Genomic DNA, 16,645 nt, shown 5'->3' with positions numbered 1-16,645 from the left:
AATAACGAATATTATATTATATTTCAATAGAAATCACAACATAATTTTAGAAAATTAGCTACAAATTATTAATTATAATGTTGCTGCATTCAACAAACTCTCATCAAACTCTAGGAAAATATGATTGCTTATAATTTCATTAACATTTATTTTAATGAAAATTACATAATCTAAAGACAATGTGGAAGAAAGAAATTAATTACGAAATTACAGTGCCGTATCTCATATTCATGCGCAATGGAAATTAAACGTCCCTTTCCAAGATTGATTAGAAGAAACGCGCACGTGTTGCGATCGACAAATATTTACTCGTGTAAAAAAAGGCCGCGCTTTCGAAAAATTCGAGAAAATCTCGTAACGAGTGTACGCACTGCTAGTGAAGTATATTCGTTTGTATTTCATTTCCGAGTGCATGCACATTCGGTTGTCCATTGTACATTCGTACAGTGGTACCACATATAGACAAAAATTGCTCATGCGTTTGTGAAAAAAAGAGAGAACCGAAGCGCGTTTTTTCTATCACTCGCGTATTTTAAAATTCGACAATATTCTGTGCTCTCTCTGTTATTGACAAGTGTTATAAAATTATTTTGTTTTTTATGATTAAATTGTTTTAAATATCTAGCTTTTGTTTTTCTCTCTAGAAAGAATTTAATTATTGCTAAATGCTATGTGATAATTAAATTGTTATTCGTTCTGTGCATAAATTTTTTTACATTTCTCCGCATAACATTTTATTTATACCTACTTGTAGATAACAACAATGTCAATTAACCACAATATGAATATGACATTTGTGTGACGTGTATGTTAGCGTATTTTTTGAACTATATCGAGAATATGCTTGACATTTCTAGCAGAACGATACGCCCCCGGGATAAATTACAAGTTTAGCGAAAATAAACATCATGTCTGGACTGGAAGTATCGAATTCTCTACACAGTCCATGTCCACGTCATGCCGTTTATCGGACAGCAGATATTAACAACAGTTGAAACCATGCGATAATGACGTAAATCTGACTGGCAATAAATATTTTCATATTCCTTCAAAATGAATGTTTTAAACTTTCTCTTTGAGCAAACGTACATTATAACATCTATGTATAATATACTCTTGTTTAATCATTCTTATGTACACTGTCATATTCCAAAAAACACAATTAAATTCTCGTATATCTACTTCATAAATATAATTTTTCCAGATACAATATATTATTATATATATTGGAAATTAATTTATTATTCTTACGTCTTATAAGATTTTTTAAATGTCTCAAAAATGAAGTAGTCGAAATGCCGCTTTCAGAATGTTTTAAAACGCTATATAATTGATAAAAATTTATATTTTTTTATTCTTTAAACAAAAGATTTCCATTAAAGTGTCCTCGTTACGTTTAAATGTCACTGATAAGTCGGAGTAGCAAAGCTGTTTGTGAGTGAATCCTTGAAGTAATTACGAGTAGCAATCACTGAGTCTTCGAAGTGCACTTAAAAGACAAGTACACGACATTTTATGTCTTTTTTTCTACGAAAGTATCCGAAGCTATATATCGGCAGAGTAAATAGATTTTCGCGCTGTCGTTAAAAAAACTGTAATTAGATTAAAACGCGGACCGCCTGTGTCAAGGAAATCGCGCAGCCATCTCGGCGTCCTCTATTAACCTTATTAAGGACGAACCGAGCGACAACCTTGCCTTGTAATTCCGTAACCCTATATTGCAACTTGATTCGTGCCAGTTGCTCCTCGTCGCGAAATTAGTGGCTCGATCTTGAATGCTATTTAGCATCAAAACGAGCAAATAAAGGTGCGATGCACGTCTTTGTCAAACATATCTGACAATGAGTGTAAAAAGTGTATTTCTAACTAATAAAAAATCTCCGGAATGGTAAAAATGGATTAAAAAAGAATTCAGAAGATTCAAATCGTATGCAAAATTATTAAAATAAACCAATATTTTAGTAAGATTATCAATAGTATTGCAGAATAATTGTGATAATAAAGACAAAATTAATTTTATAACAAGAGAAAAAAAGAGAAATAAGTTTATATATTTAATTAATTAATCTTTAATCAAAACTAGCTTGTACTAATAAAATTTTTATTATACTATATAAACAGAAATAATTGTTTAAATCTAATTTATAGCTTATTTTGGCTCAGTCCCATTTATTTTGCTTAAAACAATTAACGGATTAAGATAATTATAGAATTAGCACAAGGATTTTGAACAATAACGGTCAGTGCTGAGTACTGCCTCGTATGTCAAGGAAATCCTCTCATTTTAATCTCCGTCTCTTTAGTGCCAGAATGTCGCCGGCTAAGCCTTGCGATTTATTGGAAAACCTTGGTCTCGTTCGTCGCTAGCGATTAAATAGAACGTGATTTTTGTGAACAGAAATTGATGCACATGTGCACGATATGCATAAATTATATGCATGATAAATACATGTAAATGCAGTCGATTAGCATAAAAAGTTGTAACACTTTTGATTTAGAGCAAATCCTGTTTTGATACAACTTTCGTTTACTTTCTAGTGTAAAATTGGAGATGAGTAGCATCTCAACTTTAATAAAAAAAAAATATAGCTAATAATTTTTCATATAAATACATCACATTTTGTACAACTTATATTTATATATTGTACACATGTTATTTTAAAAATATATGTGTATGTTTAGTCCAATATTTTTTTTTCATTCCTCTCTCGGGTGCATGAATGCAACCATGAATTTTCTGCAAAATTACTATTTTATATGCGTGTGTCGATGTGACATCGAACACGCTATACGTCAACTTGCGATATATTCAGGAAAATTTCATCTGTCGGTGTCACCGATAATTTAGCGAGGGGCGTGCGTTCGATTTTATTTATAACATCAATCGCCATGCGTCATTCTTCTAATTAATACATCTTTCTAACACGTTTACTGTTAATTATTAGTATTGATAAATATTAATAAAAAGATGCAAAGATCTATGAAAAAAAATTTCGATGCAATAATTAATCAATACTTAATTGCTTCACGTCTCGTTTAAATTAATATAAAATTATTAGATTTATATGTGCATGCGTATAACGAAATTCTTTTTTATCATTTGCATTCTATTGATATATTTAGTTATATCTTAACGCATCTCTGGATGCGCGAATAATAATTAATTAATTGAGTTGTGAAATCTTGTTTTAAACAGTTAATAATTCCGCATCGTTTAACGCAGGCCTGCTTTGACGCATCTGCGGCCCTTGCGTGCACGCGATATTCTGATATTAACTTTAAAGATCCCCCGAGAATATAGAACGAAATACATTTTGTCTGAAATACGCTTTGCCGGAGTTAAATCGAACTCAACCAATCCAGCTTTCCGACAACGGAAATTCCTAACCCCGAGTTGTAATCCGGGAAATTGGATTGGCAAGTTCCTTATACTTTATTGAAGCTTGGAGCGAAAATAAATCCGCGAATAATTAATTAAGCAGGGGCCTGCAAAAATTGTCACATTAACATGTTAAATGTATAAAGAGGTTACATTAATTATTAATTTATTTAAAGCTCGAAATAAATAATGAAATAATAAAAAACAATGAGAAACTGAAATTTCTATGTAAAATAAATGTTACGTATTAAATACAAAAATTACTACTGCATTACTTTAGTAGGTATATTTACTATCAATAAGAAAAAACAAATCTAATATAAAAATTATTTAATTAATGAAATTCTTATCTTTCGTGATAAATGTAAAATAAAATTCTTTAACAAACTTTCACGTGAAAAATAAAGAAAATAATCACAAACTTTTCAAATATTTAAATGTGAGCGAATATTTTGGATTGTCTGAAGAGCTTGTAACAATTTATTTTTTTCATACGAAAATCTTAAAGAAAATGTCAATATTTATTTTTTTTATTTAACAATAAAATGTAAAAATAATCACCAGAAAATTTTTGTATGTGCAACATTCGCTATTATAAAACTTTCTCTCTTCTCTTTCTTATACATCTTTCATATCTCTGGCATAATTTTTGCAAGCCTATTATATTTTATCAATCCAAGATGAAGATAAAACTCACCGGTACGATGCGCAGCAACGAAGTTGTAGTATACACACTGTGTTGATCTATAAAAAAAAACAAATGTCCATTATAAAACAGCGTCCAAAATTGTTAATTTATAATTAATTGATATTTAAAAAATAATTTAATTAGATTTTAATAATATAAAATGTAAATTAATATCTAATAAAAAAAGTTACATAACTTTGAGAGAAAATTATAGTATATTGATATATTATCATTCTTTATCGTTTTAATTGCTATTTGAATCACAATTGCACGAAATATTTGCTTTGATAAATAGGTGTATTATAATTATGTGCATTTGAGAATTAATTATTCATCGATAATAGCTAATTAGAATGATAATCATAGTAATATAATATAATCGCCTCTAGCATCTTCCCATTTTCCCATAATCGCATTTTGAAGGATAATAAGATGACAGACGAAGCAGCTGGCCCGCCGGAATGTCGCCACCCGAATGATAACAAAACTATCGTGTAAAAAGCAAATAGCGTTAAGAATCTGTATGACGCCGTTGTCTTTTGGTGTTATATTCGTCTTGTCAGCTGTATAAATCGCTATTGTTCATGCGCGACCGCTTTGTTGTCATTCTTTTGTCGGTCGCTTCCGTATATAAGTCATCATCTCAGTATTTTTTGAAACGCGAACGCGACAAGTACGAGATATCAAATACGATCATTTGCTGAGAATAATTAGATACCCACGTAATTAATTGATCCTCGCGATTGACAACTCGTATTGAAATGATGACTATTTATCGTAACATGTATTTCATACGATTTATACATTTCAAGTAAAAATCGAAATGACAGGGATAGGCATTATCAATTATCATTTAATTGCAATCATTGTTTTTTTAACAATTGCTTGAAGCTAAATATTTTTCCTCTTGTCAATGTTATGTTAGTGCTATGTTACAATATATGTAATATAAATTTAATTGCACAATTTTTGGAAGTAGAGTAGATTAGAGTTTCGCGTAAATATTAAAAGTGCTGTAAAAAGTGATTTTGTAAAAATGCTGGATAATTATCGTAATGATTTATATGCGAGCAATCATCATTAACAGTGTTTTTCGCGAATGAGTGTGTGCCATAAAGAAGCAACAAAGAAAAAGATAAGAAGACTTAGATATTGAGTAAATGTGTTATCAGGTGAATGATATATAATTTATTTATTTTATTATTTGTTATTTGCAAAAATAATTTCTCGTTGATTTCAACAATTCAATTGTTACTGCATTTATTTTTAAAAATTGCTTGATACTCTTTATTAGAATAATTTTTATAATTATTTTTAAATTTAAAAAATGTAACTATTTAAATTCAAAATAATATAAAAATATTTTATGTAACTATAATATGTATGTAGATCAAATGCCCTTAAAATAAATACTTTAAAAGATAGATTACTTTTACTAAATATTTAATTTTGAAATGTGGCAGTATAATTGTCCATCAATTTATTCATTTATTTATAGTAAAAAGAGTTTAAAAGAGATCCACACATGAAGAATAAAATAGAGCTTATTATTATCGATCAATTATTGATCAATTTAATCATTTATGACAAATTTCCACATTTTATTCCACAAAGTATTAATTATAAAATATACAAATCGTTTAAAATTTATCAGAAATTTAAATTCATAAAAAATGTATTAGTAGCATAATAAATAAAAAACGTTCAGATTTTCCCAAATAAATTCTACTTTTAAAAAATCACGCTCGCAAGAGATATCTTACTTTTAAATATTCAAAGAAGATCTGGATATTTACATTTTGCATTTGCATGTTTCACATTTCCAAAGAAGAAATATATATCTTATGCTATAAAGAAAATCTAATTTTGTAAAATTTTTAAACCAAAAACTATTGAACTTTTTGATCTTTGGAATTTAAAATATTATTTAATAAGGAATTAAAAAAGTAGCACGCAAAAGATAATCTCATATGACGCAATGTGAACAGGCATATGTTTCTTCTTGTGATTGATTTGCGGAATCCCTTAAATGCACACCTGCGGATTGTCAGCTCTGACTCATATGAGTTATCGATTTTACCTACATAAATCAAATAACGAGATTGCGTAATGTACTGACAATTTGCTCGTCGATGCTCGTCGAGCGTGTTTATCAAACAACTTGCTTCACGATTCACTTAACATGATCTATGGATCAAATTATGCACGCGAGGACTCGAATCGAGCTCGCATATATTCCGTGGATCATTAAGTAAATGAATTATTTTTCTGTTAGACATCACTGCCTAAACGTATCTGTTCTTTTAACACATAAATTGGTAAGTACATATCTAAATAATGGCTTTTTTGTTAAAAAAATATGGCAAAACTCTTATTTTATCATTATCTTGCGACAACTATGATTATATAGCAATTTCCTAAACTGTATAAAATATGACTCACGTACTGATGCTGTAATCGATCAAGTTAAATTTTTCATGCTCACTGACATCGTAGAAATCGATTGCGTTATAGTTGCCAGTTTTGTTCATAGAAAGTTAACAATCTCCGTATAATATTCCTTAAATATATCTACCTATATAGATAATAATAAGAAATGAAATAACAAACATTTAACTTACGTAAAAATCCTAAATTTTCTTTATTGATTTCTAGCTTTTTCGAAATTAACAAAATAGTTGATTCAATTTCTGGAAACATCTTGTGTAATAAATGTAGCGAAAATTTTCTCCGTAAAATTAATCGATTTACATACAGAAGAGAGCCATTAAACTTTTCATCGCTGCGCAATAACTTTAAGAGAAAAGTTTTAATAGTGTGTAATTATGATAATATTTAGAGAACTAAAGTCGCTATACTTTTCACGCTACGTTTCTCAATTGTAATATATGGTCATGTGAAAAGTTTCTCGACATATATAATAAAAACGATGGTGAATTATTCGAATTGACACGAGACAGTAAAAAAGTTTTTAAATAAAGTTTCAAATAAATCAGTCACACGTTCATCAGTCATTGGATTATCAGTAAACAGGAAAACATGATTTTCGGATACACAATTCATAACCAGGAAGTCACATGCGCTGCAACGAATACATACACAGCGAATTTTCGCATTTTATCGCGTGCGCGTGCGATAAAAAGCGTATGTACCTAGCAGACGCGTGAAAAAGAGTGCATTCTCCTGTGCCATCGCATGTAAACGTCAGAGGAAAGTGATTTACGCAAAAAATAAAAATCGCAATGGCCCTGCATATCGCCATCGCGTAAAACGCAGCAACAACTAGCAAAAATTTAGAAAATTTCTTTTTAATTCTTTCTGTAAGTTTCGCTCTTAGGTAATTATTTGGCATTTAATATAATAAATCTTTAAATTATTAGAGTTTCATATAATACATTTGTCAATTTAGAATATTATTTACACATTTAATTAAATATCAAGAATTTGATTTAAAAAGTTTGATTAAAATTTATTAAAATTTATTCGCGTTTGATGAAACGTTTCTAAATAATTGTTTTATTAAAATAATTAATTCAATAATAAAAACTAATATAACAATTAACTTTTGCCCAGCAATTATCTAACTCAAAAACAGTAATAAGAAACGATCACTATACGGTCGCTTGCTTGGTTTCCGGTGCTGCACGTACAATTTTCAAAGACAAAGCACGTAACGAAAAGACAAGCACACCAGTATACATCACACCGATAATTTTGGTATTTTTTCCCCGGCACATTTATATATATGCATTATGTATATGTGTGTGTGCATACACTCGTAGATAATTACCATCTGTGCCTGCGGAAAAATACTGTGTAATATGTGAGACTATAAGTTTCACCTACCTCTTCAACAATTTTATTCAAAGATGGCAAATAATTCTGTTTTATATCAATTTGTATTGCCGAGTAATTTAAGAAAAAAAAACATATTACGTAGTGCATTGATCATATTCTATGACAGTGTTTTAATTCATAAATAATATAAATACCGCATGTACTTATATATTACATTGTTCTTGAAAATATCTGTGTTACATATATAAACAATTTATTTTCTTGCTTATTGTCTTAGTCAATTTATATTATTTACATATGACTCACAAATTGAATACATATTTTAATAATAATATAAGATTAGTTTATTAATTTTAAAAAACTATTTCAAGACTCTATTGGATATAAAGATTTTTCTCTCTTACTTCTTTCTATGCTTAAATATAAACTAAAGCGTTGGCACGCTTTCAAAGGCAGTTATTCAGGAAAATCTGAAGAACAATAGATATTGCGTTGTGTATTCATGACATTATCCCGCCGTGGATTTCCGCTTTTTATTACCAGAATTCCATTCACGCCATAGATCGGTATGCACATGCATATATACACGTATAATGCACGTGCAGTCAATAATACATATCTTCTTTCCAAATCGAGCATCTCTAGCAAGTCGAGATGTAGAGATTATATTTCGAGCGCGTATATTGTCTTTATAAGGTTATAGTCATCGTCAATTTCTAAAGAACTTTAAGCATACATGATCATGCGTATTGATCATTCAGCCATTACTCGCAAAATGTTAACGATATAAATGAGAAGACATATTTCGAAGAACAACATATGCCCATGTCACACATATTTTAACAGACAATTTTGATCATGTACTATCATTCATCATCGATCTTCGCGCGCGTATACAGGTTGTCTCAATATTATTTTTTTTATTCGCACAATTTGCGCGACGAACAAAGTAAATAACCACTTACCGATGAGAAACGAATAGACTCGACAAACACACAGCACAATAATATTTTCTGACCAAATCTTTCACTCGTAGAACCGCAGGATCGCGCGTTTTTCGCTGTCGAGACTCGCGACTCGGGACGAGACGCGTGAAGTATGCGCGCAACGCTCAGACGCGGCGCATGCGCGTGTCTGTCTCGCCAGCTTTAAAACTGTGCGCCGTCGCTATACCTCCGCCGAGCGTCAGTAGCGCGCCGACCGTCACCGAGTGGGGTTGATTTTCGTCGTTCGCGCGCACTTGGCGCCAAATCGGAGCAAAACTACTCCGTGTGTTTCCTCGTACATTTTTAACATCGCGCGTACGTATTTTAATTATACCACTTGATCTCTCGGTAACAGAAGCAAATTCGTGGTGTCGGATAAACGAAAAATTACTATATAATCGTATAAGTGTTGAAACAGAGAGAGAGAGAACGTCGTCATGGGTACAGTGTGTTGTGCCCCGCGGGTGTAGTGCAAATCGCGCGATCGTGCAAGAAGGATAAGGATAGGGAATAGAGTATCGCGGTGCGCGGGAAAAGGACGAAGATTAGAACGCGCGAGCCGATAACTTCAGGCATCTCGTCGTGAAGGAGAGTGCAATAGAGGAACGGAGGTCAGAAATAGAGGTGCGCGAAGACGATAATGCGGAGCCGTTGCTGCCGTCTTCGACAACAAAACGACGTTCAGATCTGCTCGTAGTAAGTAAACTGAATCTTTTACGAAATTATTCATAGAAATACATTTGCTCCGATTTATAGTATATCCATAAAGATTGCATGCGCCTTCGCAAACTTTGAATTGCAAATTTCGTTCATATTTTCGCGATCAGTCATCATGTATAAATCGTTTTCACATTGACGACATCCTGTTACAACGACCGACTATCTGTCAAACTGTTTGAAAATAATCATTTAAGTTTGCTTTCTTGAAAAATTTCTTTCCCATTTATCTTGAAGTCAAATGCAATATTTAATTAAAAGCACAAAGATTTTTAGTCTTATTATGATCAAGTATATGATATATATTTTTCAAATTATATTTTTAAAATATAGGTACAATATCTTGTAAAATACAAGATTCATGGTCTTCAAGTATAAATATTTCTCCACTCTGTCACTTGAACTTATAATATTTCCTATTTTCAATAATAATAATTAATAATAAATCATATTTATTATAATAATATAACCTCGATCATCAACATTTTTTGGAGCATTTTTTATTCGCGAACAAACGTTATAAAGAAAGATGCAACAAGAAAAAACAATCAAATAGAATTATTGAAGGTTATTAAAATATATATTAATGATAGTATTGAATTTAATGGATGAATTCTATGCAGCATATTGCGCATACACATATACATTATCAAAAATATCATGCTAGAATATTGCAAAATGTTAATATCTCTCTCTCTTTCTTCTTTCTACATATTTGCAAGAAAAAGAAATTTGAAAAATAATCTATTATCAAAAAGGAAAATGCCAATTTATTTTTCTTTCCTTATAATCAACAGAAACTTTTTGTCTAAGGAAAATAAATCTGTAATTAATTATATCGAACATCTTTGAAATTAGCATTTTATTATCCAAAAAGTTAAATGAGATGGATCTTGATTTTCTTAACTCCCTATGTAAATTATTTTGCATTTTCTCTTAAAGACTATTATAACTGCTTATAACAGAGTACAAAGTAGTTTATGTAGTAGAGTATTAATTTATAGTAGTTTGATTGATCTAGTTTTGCTGTGTATCGCGACGTAATTTTCATTTTTACTCAAGTTACCAGTTTGTCTGTGTCAATTGGAGCGATTACCAAGTAGTTAAGTGCAGATTCATTGCCCTCGATTTTCACGTAAGAACGAACACGCGCCGGTTCTGTTGACGTTGCTTTAAAGGGTTAAAAATAAGGCGTAGAGTCGCTTGAGACGATGAACCGTAAACTAAGCAGTGTATATATATTCACGGAAAAGAATTTTCTTGAAATTGCAAGGTTTTATGTGGATGCAATGTTTCTATAAAATACTGATCTCTTAGCAACGGCAATTTATATTGTCATATTGTTGAATTTACGATGCAAAAAAAGTCAGTCTTTTATTTGTACAAAGAGAAATATATATTCGCGAATTAGTTTATAAAAAAATATATTAGCATACATAGTTTATTATTGTAAATATAATTATTTCCTGAGAAAGGTAGCAATTTATTGGAGAATAAAATAACATTTGATATCAATTAACACATTTTCTATTAATCAATTTTTTAATCATTATTAATCAATTTTTATTCGCTTGTCTACATCAATAATTTATTAAATGGTTTTATTCGTACCTTGATAAAATTTCGTTCGTTGGTTAATAGCATTAGTAAAACGAAATTTCTGAATTGCATACAACGTAAAAGCAATTTACATCAGAGATTGATACATGATTCATGATCATTGTTCAGATATACTATATCACAACATAGAAGAAAATGCTTCGGGCTGAAAATTGCATAATGCATGTAAATTAGAATTAAATTGTTTATTAACACATTAATATTACACGAAGGTATTACTAGTTTAACTGTATTACATGTTAATGATTCCTTCTAATTACATATCTTTGCGAATTTATTATATATTTTGTTATTGATCGAAGAAACGACAAAATAATACAATTTTCTATAATTTATAAATTCCAGAAATTTCCAGGTCTCATTTAATTAATATAAAAGTGAAATTTAAAAGTGAACAGCAAATTATAACTCTGATTTTCATCGATATAGCAATTTTTACAATATTTTGTATGCGTATGATAAAGTATCATAATTTTTATGTTCAATGTATAATATTGTTTTATATTTTATAATATATATTCTAATATAAAAGTACATTATTTTAATACGTCGCAATTATAAAATTGTATATAATTTGTATAGATTAAAGATTAGTTATTGTGGAATATAATGGCGAAAAGACATGACAGGTTTTACCACATTTGATACGCATTCAAGATATTGATTTTTGCAACACAACGCCATCGTTAATTGGCCAATTTCAAACTCCATAGTACGATATATTTATTACAGAAAGAGACAGAAAGAGAGAAAGGAGAGAAAGAGGCAGAGGAGGGAAAGGGGAAAGAGAGAAAGAGAGAAAGAGAGAGAAAGACGCGTTTATTAGTTAATTAAGTTTACAGTTTAGTTTTTGAGTGCAACTAATTTCTATTCCTTCTTGCTACGAGAACAAATCTACTCTCAAAATGTTGCTCATTAAAATGCATGAGATATTACGATGGCGAATTTACGCTCATCAATTCTGCAAACTCTAATGAGCGCTGTTTGCTCTCGAAAACTTGCGAAATAAAATCAATTTGATTTTCCTTCGTTAATTTGAAATTTTATTTGTCGGAGAAATAAATAGAGATTTGAATGCAGTATTTCGCAGGTAAGAATTTTCCATTGAAATCGCAGTGCTTTTCAATAAAGATGAATTTTATTGATAGAAACTGTTTTTATGAGAATTGAGATAATTCCATTTTTCCAGATTCACTCATTTATCTCTGATCGAATATATTTATTTTGTTACTGTTATTGATATAATTATATATATAATAGGATGAAAAATAGTAATAGTGTGTAAAAAGTTTATTGTATAATTTTAAGATTTAACGTATAACTTTATTAATCTAATTATAAAGAGTAACGTATTTGTTTATTTAAAAGAGGTCATACATTCATTCAAGAATCCTTAAAAAAACTCGACGAAAACTTAGAATTGCATGTTACATTGTGTAATAATCCTTGACAATTAAATCAGCTAAAGAAATTTTTAATCATTGCATACCACATCGCTATGTCCCTTGTAACTTTATGATATCATTTTGAAGATAGCATTATTTTATAATGATAATATATATAATTAATTATTAAATAAATTTGATTTGTTTCAAAATTTACATAAAATGATCTGATGATTTAAATTCAATGTTATTGATTAAACACAAATTATTTATTCTCTGTATGAATCAATAAGCTTGCAATATAATATTATACTAATATATAATTTAACGTGTTTATTAGTTTAAGTGAGATTCCTGTTTATTATAACATTATTACTGGATTAACGACTGACCTAGATGATATAATATATTAAGTTATAGTGCAACAATTATCCTATGTAGAGAGATATCGGAGAACATGTAATTCTAGGGAAAACAGTCACAAATAGGATAACACCTGCATTAATATCTGTTAACAGCTAATATCTGTACATATAATTTATTATTCATAACACCGTTGTTTCGTTTTGCTCTCGGCTTTAATTGTGCGCTATAATTATTCAAATATTTCACATATATATAGTAATGCTACATGCGCGAACTTTACGTGTATTCATTCTTCCGCATCTCATAAATAAAGCGCACGTGACCACATGGTTCCCATCAAGCAATTATGCCTGTAACTTTTCCTCGCCGTGCTCATTTATCACCCACGCTTTTCCCACAAATGATTAAGCGGTGGGAAAACGCTTAAGGTGCGATTAACCTTCGGGCATCGATAAAATGTAAAGCGACTTTTTTCGCCGTTCTTTCGAATTATACATCAAATACAATCGTTTCGTTCGATCGATTAATTATATTAGCGTTCGGAATTGTGAAGTAGAAGGACGCGCAGGATCTTTCTGCGAGTTTCTTAAATGATATTAGAAAGTTTACGGAGAAATTCTGACTCATCTGTGCCCGCGTTCTCCTCTTATTTATCTCGAGAGACGAAACGTCTCTAAACGCCAGTTGTGAGAGAAAGAGAGAACGACATGCGGAATTCTTACTCTCGCGGACATCAAATTATTTCTGCCGCGAGCAATCTCATTGCTTGAAACGGTCAAAGCTTTGTAGCGATTAATCGAATAATAAATTCCAGAACTGTGGAATTTACAATGTAATTTCGCTTCGTTATTTAATGGTAAAGTACTACGGAAATTACATTCCTGAAATGAGATCTGTGTCAAGTGAGTTTGATGTACGACGGCATCTCTCTGCAGATTATAATTACAAAATATATCTAGAACAAATTCCATATAGCCTATTTTTTTCAAGAAGTTTCTGAACACGTCCTGTGTTGATATAATTTGATGCACACTATTAACTTAAAACAAATTTTAATATATGATTAAAAAGTGGAGCAGTCCAGCATATTTGTATTTCAAATTAATATCACATTTTTGCTAAAAATTCTTTTTACTATGATACATTCCCAAATTACTTCAATTTTGTTAAATATAAAAAATATAAAAAATAATGTGACTTTCTAAGTGCTTTAAAAATTCAAGATTAATTACGATAGAAAAATATGTCAATTTTTATTAATTATTTTTTTATTAACTTTTATTAATCGGTTTACTATATGAAACAAGATAAAATTTGACGAAAGAGTATAGGACATTTTATTGTTGTATATCGTATTTGATTTCTCCTAGACAATTCTTTTCTCCATTATTATAAAAATCTTGAAATAAATATATTCGATGCACCAAACGAACCTTCAAGAAGATGACTCAGGCAGTTTCAGAAGAAGCTTGAGTCATGATTTATGATTTGCGCTTCTGCTCGCAGATTGCACGATCGTGGCCGTCAGGTTTCCCTTGCTTTTTATTTTTTTAAACGCTTCGTCTGTTATTGCTGCTGATTATTCATTTTAAAGCAGCAGTGCGCAGATATAGCTAGACCATTAAACATACAAAGCGCCGAGAGAGAGAGAGATAGCATTCGCGATACGAGCCCCTGGTCGATACGAACAAAAGGACACCTGTAATCCAACATTTTTTCGCGATAACAATGAGCCGACGAAAAATAAAATACGCGAGATAACGTTGACTTTTCATTCTGAGTCACGACGTTAGAGGAATGGAACTGGCAAATCCGAAGCAACGCGAGCATGTAAAATTGCGTTAACGGGAGGAAATGCACCCGCGCTGCATGCTAAGCACTTCCGGCGGCAGATTTTTATCTCTTCTCTCGTTTTATTCTCGAATAATCTCTGTAACTGAATTTTTAGTTTAACACAATGTGTACAAGCTGTCTTGTTCTTTTTTTTTTTGTGCACTGTCTTCGAATTAATTTAAAGTACAAAGTAGTTTGGTCTGAACATCAATGAATGCTGAGAGACAGCATTTATTCAAGATTGAATATATTTAAGGAATTCTGTTTCATTATTTTATCTTATAAATACACTTCATATCTAACAATAAGCTTGAATAAAAATACGAGATCTTATTTTTCAGTAAGTTATAATGGATTTGCTTTTTAATAAAGAATTTTAATCTATTCAGATATGAATTCTAGAATAGCTTTTTGTATATATTTAAGCTGTGAATCCAATTTTATAAAATATTATTTATCATTGATAAATTGTAAATGATATGTAAATGTCACAATCATCTCTTTGCTACTACAGTTTGAAAAAGTGATAAGAAATGATTATCGAAGAAATCATCGAGAACCAATTATCTGCATTTCAACATCAACACTTCAAGATTGTTGATCATACAGCAATGATAATATATCAAACCGTGATCGTGCAGTTTGCGTACAATTTGAATTTACAATGAGCACTGGTTGGAAAATCTAAAACGTTCCTAGCTGGATTGATTGCCGATCGATTTGCATATTGCGTCAATGCGAGAAACGACCTTTTTTGCGCAATTTACTTTTTTATGTCGGAATTAATTCTCGTCGAGAGATATTCTACGGTCGAAATGGCCGAAAGGTCCGAAATCTTACGGTATCCGAATGCGCGTGTATGTGTGTGTCTGTTTTTTTGTGTGTGAACACATGCGAGAGATGTCCCGTTTTAATCTCCCGTTGATAAATATCTCTCTCTCTTTCTCTCTCGACGTGTCAGAACATCGTTGTGTATTTTGGTCGATTCAGAAAGGATATTACGCGGTTAAATTTCTGTCTGCATTTTTTGTTCATCGTTTTTATATCGAGGCGAGAACGGTGCTGTTTTTGCGAAACGGTACATGGCTGTCCTAGACCGTCGTATGTTGATATTACCGCGATGTGAATTTATTGAAAATGTCCAGCATCGCTTTCATAGAAAATCGAAACCGCGAGAAATCCATTATTCGAAAACTAGAACATTTGAATTGTAGAATGGTTTATGCTCAAAGTTCCTTGGCAGTTATAGAACCGATCCTCAAATTTATTAGATATGTTCTCATTATTCGCTAATTAAAATCTTCAGATTTCCGATTCTAATATTATTCAATAATAATATTTTTCAATAATATTATTTAATAATAAAGAATATAAAATAATTCCTTGTCAAAATTATATAGATAAATCGCACGTTGAAGCAAAATATGTTTAAAATGATAAAAATCAATTTTCTTTTTGAAGCTTACTTCGTCAAGTGTCTCTTAATCCTGTCCATGTCGCCGGATAACCAAATTTTAGGTTTAAAAATATCTCGTGAAGAAAATAAATTAATTTCACATTTCAAAATATTTTAAAAGAAATTTTTTTAGTTAAAATAAAATTTTTAGATATCCTTTTTAAAAAAGATCGGGAATAAAATTGATCTTTCTGCGGAAATTAATTAAAAACCGGCCACTTTCATTTACAATCACAAGTATTTTTAGAAACGACGTCTCGTACCGCTTTCAACAAGATTTTACGACAGTAAGAACGAAACACGTCGTGTACCTGTATAGCAGATGACTCGTCAGTGCGGTTGCAATGCGCGGAATGCATTCACAAAATACTGTTTCTTCTGCGTTGTTGGGATACGGGAAGTACAAACATGCGACGT

The 16,645-nt window shown here is 30.6% G+C and overlaps 1 protein-coding gene and 1 long non-coding RNA gene across 6 annotated transcripts in view; one reads left to right on the top strand and one right to left on the bottom strand.

The window, feature by feature from the left end:
* Positions 1-8,996, bottom strand: part of LOC114935199 (uncharacterized) — a 32,876-nt gene extending 23,880 nt beyond the window's left edge. For both annotated transcript variants that reach the window (XR_003820447.2, XR_003820446.2), the window contains exons 1-2: positions 8,831-8,996; positions 4,077-4,123 (exon numbers count right to left, since the gene is read on the bottom strand). This is a non-coding gene — a long non-coding RNA (uncharacterized LOC114935199). The remainder of the gene's footprint in view (positions 1-4,076; positions 4,124-8,830) is intronic.
* LOC114935197 (uncharacterized) overlaps positions 8,960-16,645 on the top strand; it is a 49,170-nt gene continuing 41,484 nt past the window's right edge. For 2 of the 4 annotated variants that reach the window (XM_029307930.2, XM_085479491.1), the window contains exon 1: positions 8,960-9,547. The gene's annotated coding sequence lies outside the window, so the exon portion shown is untranslated. The remainder of the gene's footprint in view (positions 9,548-16,645) is intronic. The other 2 variants (XM_029307932.2, XM_085479492.1) reach the window with 1 other exon arrangement.

This window comes from Nylanderia fulva, unplaced genomic scaffold, assembly GCF_048542155.1.
Source record: "Nylanderia fulva isolate GAGA-0341 unplaced genomic scaffold, ASM4854215v1 Scaffold12, whole genome shotgun sequence".
Taxonomy (NCBI): Eukaryota; Metazoa; Arthropoda; class Insecta; order Hymenoptera; family Formicidae; genus Nylanderia; species Nylanderia fulva.
The sequence above is the reverse complement of the archived record's forward strand: the minus strand, read 5'-3'. Positions and strand labels throughout refer to the sequence as shown.